The sequence below is a fragment of the Amborella trichopoda genome, chromosome 8 (assembly GCF_054954075.1).
Source record: "Amborella trichopoda isolate Santa Cruz 75 chromosome 8, AtrichopodaSantaCruz75HAP2 v2.0, whole genome shotgun sequence".
Lineage (NCBI taxonomy): Eukaryota > Viridiplantae > Streptophyta > Magnoliopsida > Amborellales > Amborellaceae > Amborella > Amborella trichopoda.
Window position 1 is genome coordinate 23,452,508 of NC_142343.1, and position 12,825 is coordinate 23,465,332.

Here is a 12,825-nt window from a genome sequence, read left to right on the forward strand (position 1 = left end):
ATGAAGAAAAGGTGGAAAAGATGATCCCATATTTTAACAAAATCACCTTCCAGCATGTGACTAGGGAAAATAATCGGTTCGCTCTCAATAGCCGATATTTCCCCAAATATCACCATGCTCCCATTCTACAACAAGAATAAACATGACCCTTCCCCGCCAAGGATCGAAAAAGAAATAGAGCAAGAGAATGAGAATGATGGCGAAGTATCTTCCATGGTTTCAAATGCGCTAGTCAATGAAAAACCATGGTTCCACGATATTTTGTCCCTGCTAAAAGATGGGTTATACATCGAAGGAGCCACTAAAAAGGATAAAGAAGCCCTTCGAAGGTTTTCTATGATATTCTTCGTAAGAGGAGATCTCTTGCTCAAAAAGTCCTTTGATGGCATCTTTCTACGGTGTCTCGATCACCCAAAAATTGACCAAGTATTGATTGAATTATACAATGAAGGAGGTCATTTTGAGGCAGCCACCTTAGCCCAGAAAATTAGGTACTGAGGATAGTACTGGACCACCATGGCTGAAGACTGTTGGAAGTTCATTAAGAGGTGTCCCAAATGTCAACTCTATGGAGACCTCATCCATGTACTGTCTGTATCACTCAACTCAACGCCGCCCGTATGGCTCTTCGCCAAGTGGGATCTTGATATCAATGGAATGATATCACCAGAAGCCTCAAACAAAACTGTTTGATATTAACAACTACAGAATGCTTCACCAAATGGGTAGAGGTCGCGTCATTTGTTAAAATTTAAGGCTAACTTGTTGCCCGTTTCATAAAGAACAATATCGTATTCAGATTCGGTGGTCTTGAGTCAATCATCGCTAACAATGGATCCAATCTAAAAAATGAAAAGGTCACTTAGGTGTGCAAAAAGTTTGGGATAACAAATAAATTCTCCACACCTTACTACCCTCAAGGAAACGGACACGTCGAAGCCATAAACAAAGGACTTCTCAGAATAATTGACAAAATAATAGAAGGCGGGAGACATTGGCACAAAAAGCTAAATGATGCCCTATGGGCCTACCGGACAACTGAGAAGACTTCTACTAGCATGCCCCATACACGTTGGTGCATAGTATGGAATCAGTGCTACCGATCGAGGTTGAGATACCGTCTCTCCGAGTGCTTATTCACAAACATGCAGATGAGGAACAAAGATCGAAGCCCGAATCACTGCCTTGGTTGCTTTGGATGAAAAATGACTATGAGAAATACAAAATATCATTGCTTATCAGTGTAGAATAGAGAGGGCGTACCAAAGGAACGTTGTTCCTTGACAGTTCAAAGAAGGGGACATGGTACGCAAGAAAATAATCATGCAAATCCACACCCTTTAGGCAAGTTCAAACCTAATTGGGAGGGGCCATTTGTGGTTACCCAGGTGCATGCAGGCAATTCTTATCAAATAAAAAATCGAGAGGGGTACGAACTTAATGACCCCATTAATGCAATGTTTCTCAGAAAATACTACCCGTAATGGGCTAAAAACCAAGGTGAAAACTGTAAAAGGCATCACAAAGAAAAATAATAAAAAAAATAAACAAAACAAAAAACATGGACGTGTTGAAAACTTGAAAAGGCATCATGGGTATAAAAAATAATGATAAAAAAAAACTCCAAGAAGGAGCTTTCGATGCAAAACACTCAAGTACAAACAAGTACTTGCAAGTTTCAATAATACCGTACAAGCAGACTCTGAGGATGAAGACTCCTCCTAAACCCTGCAGGTTCTCAACAGAACCAACTCAGAAACATGTAGGAGGGTGACATGAATGGAAAATAAAAGTCATTTCGACGAACCTTGAAAAACATCAAGACCCTCCAAGATGGAAGCCTGCCAAGAATCCAGAGGACTCTTCATGGATCAGCGAAGCAAAGGATGAAAGCTCCATAGGTAAAAAGACAGCTTCATGATTTTATGCACCATATCATGATCATAAAGCCATGGTCTACCAAGTAATGTGTGGCATGCATCCAAAGGTGCTATATCACACCACACTTTATCTTTATAATTAGTACCAATGGAAAAAGAGATTAAACAATAAGTAAGAACTGGTACCTCACCTCCTTTTTTAAACCACTGAATGTGATAGAGGTGTGGGTGCTTATGTTCCTTCAATTGAAGTTTATCCACCATCTCTTTATATACAATGTTTTCACTGCTCCCACCATCAATTAGTATTGTGCACACCTTGCCTCCTGATGTGCAAATCGTTCGAAATATATTGTGTCAAAGCCATTTCTCATCCTCGCTAAGTCTTGGGGTTGATAGCATAGTTCGCTGAACAATTAAGGCTTCACCCTCTTCATCTCCATACAACTCCTCAACCTCACCTTTGAAAGACTCAGTCCCTTCATAAGACTCACTCATCCCAATATTACCTTGGCGTTCATAAGTGTATCCATCGACTTCTTCTTCATAATTTCCTTCAGCAAAATTAACTTTGACAGGGGGTTGACGTGAGGGGCAATTGAATGCCATATGTCCAGGCTATTGGCACTTGAAACACATTACTTATGTATTATCGCGAAATGTCTTATGTGCTCCCAACTCTTTCCCAACATCACCTCTCCCCATATTAGGGTTTGGCCCAGTTGGAAAATTTTGAGAGTTTTGATTTCCTAGCCCTATAGGTGGTCTCCTAAAGGATAAAGCATGCTTCCCCTGTATTGAAGTAGAGCCCCTTGTCACTGAGTTGTTTCTCCCAGGGCCCTGATTGACTATTTCCTTTGCTTTGAGGGCCAAATTATAGGCATCAGACATCTCATAGACATCTTTGATGGCCAATTCATTCTGAATGCCTTGATTTAGCCCATTCAAGTAAATATTTATTTTTTTATCTTCATGCTCTTGTAAATTTTCCCTAGACTTCAAAGTATAGAACTCTTAAGTATAGTCACTTATTGACTTTTCACCTTGCTTGAGGTTTTGACATCTTTGGTACAAAGTTCGAGCACAATTTATTGGTAAAAATTTTCGACGCATCTCCGTCTTCATCTTTTCCCACGAATTAATTTTTTCCTTGCCCTGTTGAAGATGATCCTGTTGCAAATCATCCCACCAAACTAATGCATGGCCAGAAAATTTTGTGCTACTAATTTTACTTTTTTTGTGATCTGCAATAACTTTATACTCAAACACTTTCTCTACTTTACTTAGCCAATCAAGAAAATCATCTGTATGCAAACGACCATGGAACTCTGGAATATCAATTTTTATTCCAAGGTCTCTTTCTCTTTCCAACAACTGAAGAATTCGTTGATTGAATTCGTTATTAACTAGGGCCACCCGTGGTTGGTTAGGAACAAGATGCATACATCTTTCATCTCTGTTGCCTTGAGTTCCAATGCCAATCTCCGGATTCCTTCCCTCCTGTAGCTGCCCAAATTTTTGCGTAAGCTCATCTACTTTCTTAGCTACATGCATGAATTGGTCTACCCTCTTCCTTGCGGCTTGAACTAATCTAGTAAATTCCTTTAATCCATCAAGGGGTGTCTCTTGTGAAGCCATCAGAACCCGCTCTGATACCAATTGATGCTGGGAGAGAATAAAATCAGAAAATTGACAATAGAAAGAAGGAAGTTTGAGAGAAAATACCCTCTCTCAAAGGTGTACAAGGGAATCTACCCCCAAAACAATCTCTTTCACGAGACCAATTTTTATTCAATTCATAGATTGCTTTACAATGAAGGGAAACATCCCTTTAAATAGACTAAAAGATAATATAAGCAAAAGAGAAAAAATACCTCCACCCACTCCCTTTTTTTTCTCTCTTCCATATTTTTTCTCATCCCTATTTTGTCTCTCTTAACTTCACATGCTAATAGATAGCCACGTTTGTATCAAAGCAAAGCCTCCCATGTTTTATTCAAAGCCTTCCTTTTGTGATAAAGATAAAACTCCCATAATTTTAGCCTTATCCTATTTACGTCCCAAACTTACAAACCCGATCGATACAAGATAAACACAATATAAACTCTTATCCTCCTAATTATCCCTGCGCACTTCTTATTCTTATCCAAATAATAAAAATTAAAACAACCCTAATAATCCCCCTTACTACATCATTGCCCCTTTCTTTTTGTCTGGGGTTCTACGACCCTTCCTGGCCCAATCACGCAGGGGCATGACTGCATCACTTTCTCTCTCTAAAACTTAAGATTTGTGTTAGTTTCTCTCTCTAAAATTTTAATATGGTCTCTGTAAAACTTTAAATTTGAGAAAATTTTAACTCTCTAAAAATTTGAGATAGTTTCTCTTTGTAGAAAATTCGTATAATTTTTCTTTCTAAAAAATTTCACGTACATTCTCTCTCTAAAATTCGATATAGTTTTCCTGTCTAAAATTTTGATATTTTTTTTGTTCTTCAACCACAAATGGTTAATTCTATGAAATGTCAATTCCACCTAGTTTGCAAGAAATGAGATTTAAAAAATGTAAGCTAAAAAAGAGCATTAAAGAATCCCACAGAAATCTCAATTCCAACAGAAATGTCATTTCTAAGAGAACTAAGCACGATTGGCCAGAATTTCCAGGAAAAGTGATTCCTTAAAATCTAAATCCAAATAACCAAACAGGCCCTAACTGAAGCCTTAGCATCTCAAGATGCAATTCTTTGGAGAGAAGTTATAAATAGTGAAATGGCCACCATAATGGCTAATAAAACTTGGAAATTAATAGATCTTCCAGCTAGTTCTAATTCCATAGGCTGTAAATAGATATTTAAATAGATCCCCATTTATCCTCAAGACAGTGGGATATCTCCCAAGCCCTCTGTCTAATAAAATACAGCACCCTCCTCTCTTCTCTCCCTCTCTCTCTCTCTCTCACTCTCTCTCCTTCTCTCTTTATCATTCTAGCTCCAACTAGATCGGGCTTCAAATCTTCCCAATCATTGGGTGGTCATATGGAAGCTCAAAGTTCGTTGTTCAAAGCCGGAGCAGCTGCATCTTAGAGCTTTCTTGCCTTTCCGTAGATGACGAAGAAGTGGCATTATTTTTCTTGCTTCTTAGATGTTCATAAATTTTTTATTGATCTTTTTAATTAGGGTGAGTTTTCATCGTTTTTTGGTGAAAGAGATAGCAAATAATCATTGTGGTTTGGGAGCATGTGGCAAAAGTCCAAATTATTTATTTTTTATTATGTTTTAGAGAGAATGCTCGAAACAATGTGGTTCTTACTTTTCTTATTATTTTGATCTTTGTTTCCTTGTTATGGTGTCTTAATTACTCATTTCTTTGTTGATTTTTATGTGACTTGGTTTATATTTAGAATCAGAAAATTTCTTTACTTTGATGCATCGACATGTACTGTAACACATGACCACAAGGAAAAGGTGGGCATAAATGTAATCACCACCCTATCAGATGAATGAATGGTGATTGTCGTGAATGGTTCCCACCTTAGAGGTCTTGGTGGGTACCATTGCTGATACGAAAAAGGTTAATATACATTTTACTTCACATTATTTCAAATATACCTGTAATTTACTGCTATTACATCTATATTCAATTTTTTTGGTGGTTTTGAAAGTGCCAACATTTCTTATCTTCAAGATCCGAAATCAATAAAAAAAAATCGGACCAGCGAGACATGAAATTGTAGATTTTTTGATCTTGAAGGGGAGTGGGGACTATTTTATTATATTTCCTTGTGAAAAATTTTAGGATCTTCAATATCCGAATTAAACAAAATAACATGATCTGGTAGGAAAATGTGATTTTAAGATTTTAAAAATCCAAAACTTATGAGGTAAACTTGGAATTTTTGACACTCGAAAGCTTTCAGGGACACTAAATTCAACTTTCAGATTATGAAATTCAAAAAATTCAATTTTCATATAAATTTTCAAATTTAAAAATTGTAATTGAAAATTTTAAAAAATGAAAATTGAATTTTTAAATCAATTTGGGCAAAAATTGTTTTGACACTCTTTTTTTGTTAAATAAAATTTTCGTGAAATTGAATTATCTTTGCCATTTTTGGAATTTTAAAATCAAAAAATGAAAATTTTAAGATGGTAAAACATTGGAAAGTTTTGAAATGTATTTTGAAAATCTAAAGAAAGGCAATTTAGTCATTTAAAACTATTGCTAGGTATTATTGTAATAACGGGTATAGATGTAAGAATAGGGAAATTAGCAATAAAATCTAAATAATGTTAAAAGAACCGATATAAAGGTAATTTTAGTGGGTTCTCCTTTTGTAAAACTTACGTTAAACGTAATTTTCGGGTTCCCGCTTCCAAGATGAGCCACGTATGTGATTGTGATAATTATTTCCATCAAGAAAATCCTACTTTATCTATCTATCTAAAATTTTGGGATCTAGTTTTAAATGATTGAAACTTAAAGTCTTTAATAAAACTTTGTGGTGAGATATCATAAATTTGAAAATCAACATTATTTCTATTAGTTGGCTCCCGCTTTTTTCATAAGACAACAGATAAAAAGCCCTCCAAGGTCGAAGATTAAACCAGATCTTTGGGCGCTTCTTGACTAAAGAGAGAAAAAAGAAGGCATTTTTCAGGTTCTTTTTCTAACTTGTATTCTTCCTCTTTTGTCTCACATAAATCTTCTTTTTTTTCTCTCACTTCTTATTCTTTTTCTTTCTCTCTCTCTAAAATATCTTCTTCGTTGTAGCAATCACTTTTACCTGCTTCTCCTAACATCGTTCCTTATTTCAATCATCTGCTATTGCTTCATTCAAATAACCAGCAGCTATGAAGATATTAGAGGTGATATTGACATTCAAATCGCATCAAGCAACAACATGGCCAAAAAAGATTTATATAGTTCTCTTGGTCCAGCAGAAAAATCTGAAAACAAAGATCATCGAGACAAATCAATGGTTTGGGATTTATATCTTCATCGTTTGAGATGACTTTTCTTGATATTGCCCTAGGGAATATATTAACAGTCTACTCCTAAAGGACTGCAAAATCTTTTGTCTGTTTTGTATCTTCTTGTTCGTATTCTTTGGTGAAGCTTTCTTGGAACCAATACATAGCTTTACTCGACTAAGATCTTGGACTTCTAGTTACCATAAAGGTAATTTGGACATATATCCTCTCTCTCTCTAAGTCCCGTATAGAAACTCGGTGAAACATCGCTCTCTCCTCTTGCCACTCTTGCTCTCTCTGTTCTCTCGCATTATAGCCCTACTTTTGCCCTCTCTCTCCTTTCTCTCGCTCCCGCTCTCTCTTCTCTCACTGTCGCACTCTCGCTCTCTTCTCTAGCAAAAAAAAATACATGATCAGGCAAAAAAATCAAAATTTTGAAAATCCAAAATTTAATTTTAAAATAAATTTCGAATTTTTAAAATTCAAAAAGTTCAGGTCATTAAAATTCAATTTTGGATTTTAGAAATCCACATATTCAATTTTCAGGTAAATCTCAAATTTTTTAAAAAAGGAATTAACGTATATATTCATTTATTTTTACTATTATTGCAAAATTATCAAAGACGTTTTGTTATTACACATATACCTGTTCTTACCATTATATTTCGTTTTTCAATATTACATTTTTTGGATGTTACCAAATAGAAAAAATTAATTTGGATCTTCGAGATCTGAAATTGTGGATTTTGGGATCTTGAAGGCTAGTTGAGGCATGATTTTTGTTGTATTTTTCCCTCATAAAAGTGTTCGGACTTTGAATAACTGAAATTTAACAAATCCAGGATCCTCAGGTGTAAAATTAAATTTTTGGATTGTGAAATTATATAAAATTTTTATTTTAAGTAAATATTGGGTTTTCAAAATACAAAAATTTTGCGACACTAAACTGAGAATTTGGGGGTATGAGAATCCCAATTTTTTTTTTTTAATTTCCTGATTTTTAAAATAAATAAATAGAAATTTTAGATTTTTAAAATATGACAATTATAATTTTCAGATTTTCAAAATTCAAAAATTTTATTTTTCAAAGAATTTTAGGATTTTGAAATTCCGAAATGTTGGGGACTCTAAAATCAAATATTTTGGATGTTGAACATTCGAAATTATTGAAACAGATTATGAAAATACGAAATTCTTTAAACTTTCAGATATTGAGAATCTGAAAAGAGCGATTTGTGTCACTTGACCTTAAAGCTTTCACGTTTGAAATTTTAGCACAATTGATCATTTTTGGCAATATCAGTGAGATCAACATTTTCTACGGAGCAAACTGTGGTAAACTAATTAGTTTACTGTCTTTCTATTTTTGAGGGATTTCTGATAATTATAGCCTTGATTGATTTCTTTTATTTGAGGGATTTCAGAAAATTTATTAATTTTGAAGTTTGAAAATTTGATGAATTTTGATGCGAAAGCCTCAGCAGAGAGTTTAAAATACTCTTAATATTTGAAGTTTGAAGTTTGAAAATTTGATGTGTTTAAAATGCTCTCTTTTTTCTTATCATATTTAATTCTTACATGAAATTTCACTTTCAATATTTTCTTTTGATTGATATCATGTACTCCAATGGAAAAACTAATGAACTTGCATTTCAGATTTCGTTCACACTCTCCCTGTTATTTGTCACTAGTTGCTTAGACATTCTATATGTTATGAGTATCTACGATTAGTCTTGGGAGAAAGTTCAATGCAACCATCTTGTGGTTGCACTGATTAGCCCTCTGATGAGGGCTGTTAGATATATAATTTGATATTGTAGGTTACGTTTTGAATATTGTTAATAGCTTGCATCAGGAGGAAGTATATCTTTCATCCAGTATGTTCAAGATCATCCTTGTTCTTGAGGGAGATGTTGGGGCCCCATCCTATGTAGGTTACTTTGGTGATATTTGAAAAGGGATTTTGACATTGAAGGTTCCAGTTTGAATATTGTTAATAGCTTACATTAGGAGGAAGTTTATATTTCATCCAGTATGTTCGAGTTCATCTTTGTTGTTCTCGAGGGGGAGGTGTTGAGGCCCATCCTATGTAGGTTGTTTTGGTAATATTTGAAAAGGAATGTTGAACATAGTTGGCATGATTCTTCTTAATAATAATGGTTGCCATTGTTGTTAGAGGCTTGGAGACATTTTTTTTTCTTTTCAATGCATCTATAGTCATGGCTTACACCTTATATCATGCCCGATTATTATTATTGTTTAATAAAGTGAACCAAACTTATGATTTAAACTTTTCATTTTTGTTCAAACATAATATTGGATTAAATGTTTTTAAAAAATCATCTTAATTGGATAGACATCGATATCAAATCATCTATATTGCAATAAAATGGTTAAAAGTACGCATCAGTCTAGATTCTGATAGATAGTTTACAGATTGGGTTTACAAACATAAAAAACTGGGTACACGAAAATTCCAGACATGTGAACCAAACATGGAAAAAAAAAAGCATTGGAAAATTCTTGCATAGGGAACTGTTTACAGATGAAGATTGTTTTATATATGCAAATTGTTACGCATGAACCAAGTGAGCCCTCGGTCTTTTCTTGTGGATTTTCTCTTTTAACTTGCTGAGAGAATGAGATTGCTTTTAGGGAGTTGGGTATTAGTAAACTTGGTACCACGATTCTGGCAAGTTTATGCTGGCTTCAAACCTAACACAACCCTCCTCCTTTCTCCGAGCTTGGGACCGGCATGACTGGCTGGGATTGGCCACGGCAGAGTTGAACCGGCTTAGGACCAGCCATTGCTCTACAATGAAAAATCTCATTCCCCTTGGTGATTTGTAAGGAGGATACTTCCCCAAAGAGGCTTGTAAATGCACTTTTGAAGTCCTTATTTAAATTGAAATTTGTTTCTTTGATGTACACTAGTCCTGTATGTTGTGCTGCATTTATTGATGGTGCTCAAGTTCCGTAGCATATTTCAACCTGTTTCTTCATTTTTCTCAAAATAAAACATAGTTCAAGTGTTATGTCTTGTATTATGTGTTAAATCAAACATTGGTCATGTTCCAACTGACCGAACAAGGTTATTTTCTCTCGAATGAAGACTTCTGATATTTCAATTCATTTAAAATTATTTGTATTTCTATTTTTTCCCTTCATTTTCATGTCTTATTGGCATCATGTTTAAGGTTTCAGAGGCAGAAAGCATATCATATGGAATTGTTTCCTGTGGTCAAAACTAGAATTTAGTTTGTGGTTTGTTAGAAATGGAGGAAATACTACTAGTAGTAGTTGTTGTTGTTGGATCCATTTTGATATGAAGACTAGGTTTCTCAAGGAATATCCCACCCTTGTTGTTGTTATTGTTGGATTCATTTCGATTTGAAGATTAAGTTTCTCTAGGAAAATTCGACCCTTGTTGTTGTTGTCTTTGGATCCATTTCGGTATGAAGACTAGATTTCTTGAGAAAAATCCCACCTTTTTTCTGTGATTTATTGTTTAACTTGGTTTTAGTGTCTACTCCATGTCAATGTGTATATCATCTTCATGCATGACTAAATTTAATTGCCAACTGACGTTTTAAAGTTAGTTCTAATTGAAGCTCTACTCTTTTCATATTTGAAATAGGGTTTATTTGATATGAAAGATTCCCATTTGTTGTTAATTATATTTTACTCACTATATTATATTGTGTGTGTCATGCCTAATTGGATTTATCTTCCATCAAATAGGGCCCAGTCTACTCTATATTTTATTGTGTCCATCATTCCTTCCTTGCCGATGTTTTGAAATGTTGATTGTTTGACAATGCTATATCTATATTTCAAGCCCTAAATGAAGATTGTTCTTTTTCAGCTTTAAAGAAAAGAAGAATTTAAGAGGGAAACATACAATACGGATCACGTATTAGTCATAGTAATTCAAACGATTTGAAAAATGTCAAGCAAGAAAGAGGAAAAGGCGCAGGCTGCTGCCGACCGTATCAAGGCAGCAACATTGACTACTGCCAAAGCGCTCAGCCATGCTCAAGCTGAGCGAGCTGCAGCTGCTACAAGGAATTTGAATGCGTATGGTCAAAAAGAGGAGGGCCCGAGTCGATGGCAAGAGAGAAAAGAAGCAAAAAGATAAATGTACTTAATGAGTACTGAAAAGTCCGTGAAATTAGGAGATAGGAAGGACCTTAAGGCCACCATCTCTTTGGGGGCTTCCTCCTATCAATGCCAGAAGTGCTTCCAAGCAGGTCAATGGACATATGAATGCAAGAACGAGCGTGTATCTATATCACATCCCTTAAGGACCCAACAACTCAAAAACCCTGAATCGAAAATGAGGCTCTTGGTTTCATATGAACTTGACAATCCCGACAATCCCTTACATGGGTCAAACCCCAAAGTGGGTCAATCTGAAAATAGTGATGGGAAGAGCAAAAAGAGAGCGAAGAAGACCAAGGAGAAAGCATGATTTAGATAGTGATAGGAATGAGGCCTCTATTTTTTCCAGTGATAGTGGGGTTTCTAGTGAGGATGGTTCAGGTTCTGATTATCTGATGTAGGTTCAAGTTACAGTTCTTCGGTGTCTGACTCTGAGGGTCATTGGCGTTCTAAGAGGAAGAAAGAGATGATGAGGAAGAAGAGAAGGCATCATCGAAAGTACATGAGCTCTTTCGATTCTTCAGATTCAGATCGCTTCTGATTCTGACTCTGATTCTAATGATAGGCGAAGAAAGGGCAAGAGACATAGCAAAAGGCGTTGATTTGGTGGGCTTGGATTCATTGCAATTTTGCTCCTTTTGTATGTCGCTCCAAGGTTCTTATGAAGACGGTACTTGTTAAACATGTTTTCCATTTATTAATTGTTGACTATGAAGCTTTTTGCGGTTGATGGGTTTCTCTCTAAAGCCAAGGTATTAAATAGATAATTTGTGAATACACAGATGTTGAGCAAGTGTTCATGGGCACTCTCTCTTTCTCTCTACCCACACACACACTTTAACACATGTTGTTTGTATTAATTCCAAAGGTGTTGTGATTTATGAATATCTATTAATGTAATTGCGACTGGTTTTGTTTTAGAGAGCTAGAAATAGTGTAACATAGAGGTATGCTAGTTCCTAACAATGTTGTTATCGGACACCAATGAAAAAATTGGTTTTGGAATTGCTAATATATCATCTGCATTCTTGCATGTAAGTAGTTTCGTATCCTTATCTTTGTTTTGCGTAACGTTTTCCATGCAGGAGATGGAATTGTTTCTGGAGTACTATTCGTTTTTACTCTACTATCATGTGCAATTTGTTTAGTTATTATGGGTGTATTCAATCAATATGGCACCACCCTTGCATGCTATGCGTTTAGAATCCTAGGGCGCCTCCATCAATCACAATTATGCCCTAGAGATATCATTTTAAGCCCCCATGATTAAATCGGTGATCTATACTCCTTTTGTAACTTGTATTTTTTGTTTCAATACAAACAAAAACCTCCTTTCAAGGAAAAAAGATATCATTTTAGGGATGCTACAACACATTGCAGTTTCAATAATTTATCAAACTCTAAATGTTAATTTCACCTACTTCAACATGATACAATGCACTTGACAACTGAAATTCAGATATTGCTTTTGAACATTTGCAATGACAAAGGCAATCTTTCCTTTTCTTGTTTCTCTGGGCATAATCATCCAATAGTTGGTCATATAAGCACTTGCGTTTGCGTTCTTTTCATAATGCTTATCAGGCAGTTTTTATGCCCTCACACTTTAACTAAGACCATAATTCTAAGAATGATTCACCAAACCAACTTATTAAATGAGTTCGATAGGAATTTCTGATTCTCATTGCACAGAAACAATAATTCTAGCATCCAAATTCATCAAAAATATGATATTAGTTGGACAAAAGTACTACATTTTTCAAGTAGGTAAAGGGCACGAGATATCTTAAGAAACTATTTGAATACATTGCTTGC

The 12,825-nt window shown here is 35.2% G+C and overlaps 1 long non-coding RNA gene and 1 pseudogene across 1 annotated transcript; both read left to right on the forward strand.

The window, feature by feature from the left end:
- Window positions 1-6,484: 6,484 nt before the first annotated feature.
- On the forward strand, window positions 6,485-7,113 carry LOC148780953 (uncharacterized). The gene is made up of 2 exons (XR_016060564.1): window positions 6,485-6,536; window positions 6,725-7,113. It is a non-coding gene; the product is annotated as an uncharacterized LOC148780953 (long non-coding RNA).
- Window positions 7,114-10,700: 3,587 nt separating this feature from the next.
- LOC18433153 (uncharacterized) lies at window positions 10,701-11,713 on the forward strand (annotated as a pseudogene).
- The last annotated feature ends 1,112 nt before the right edge of the window (window positions 11,714-12,825 follow it).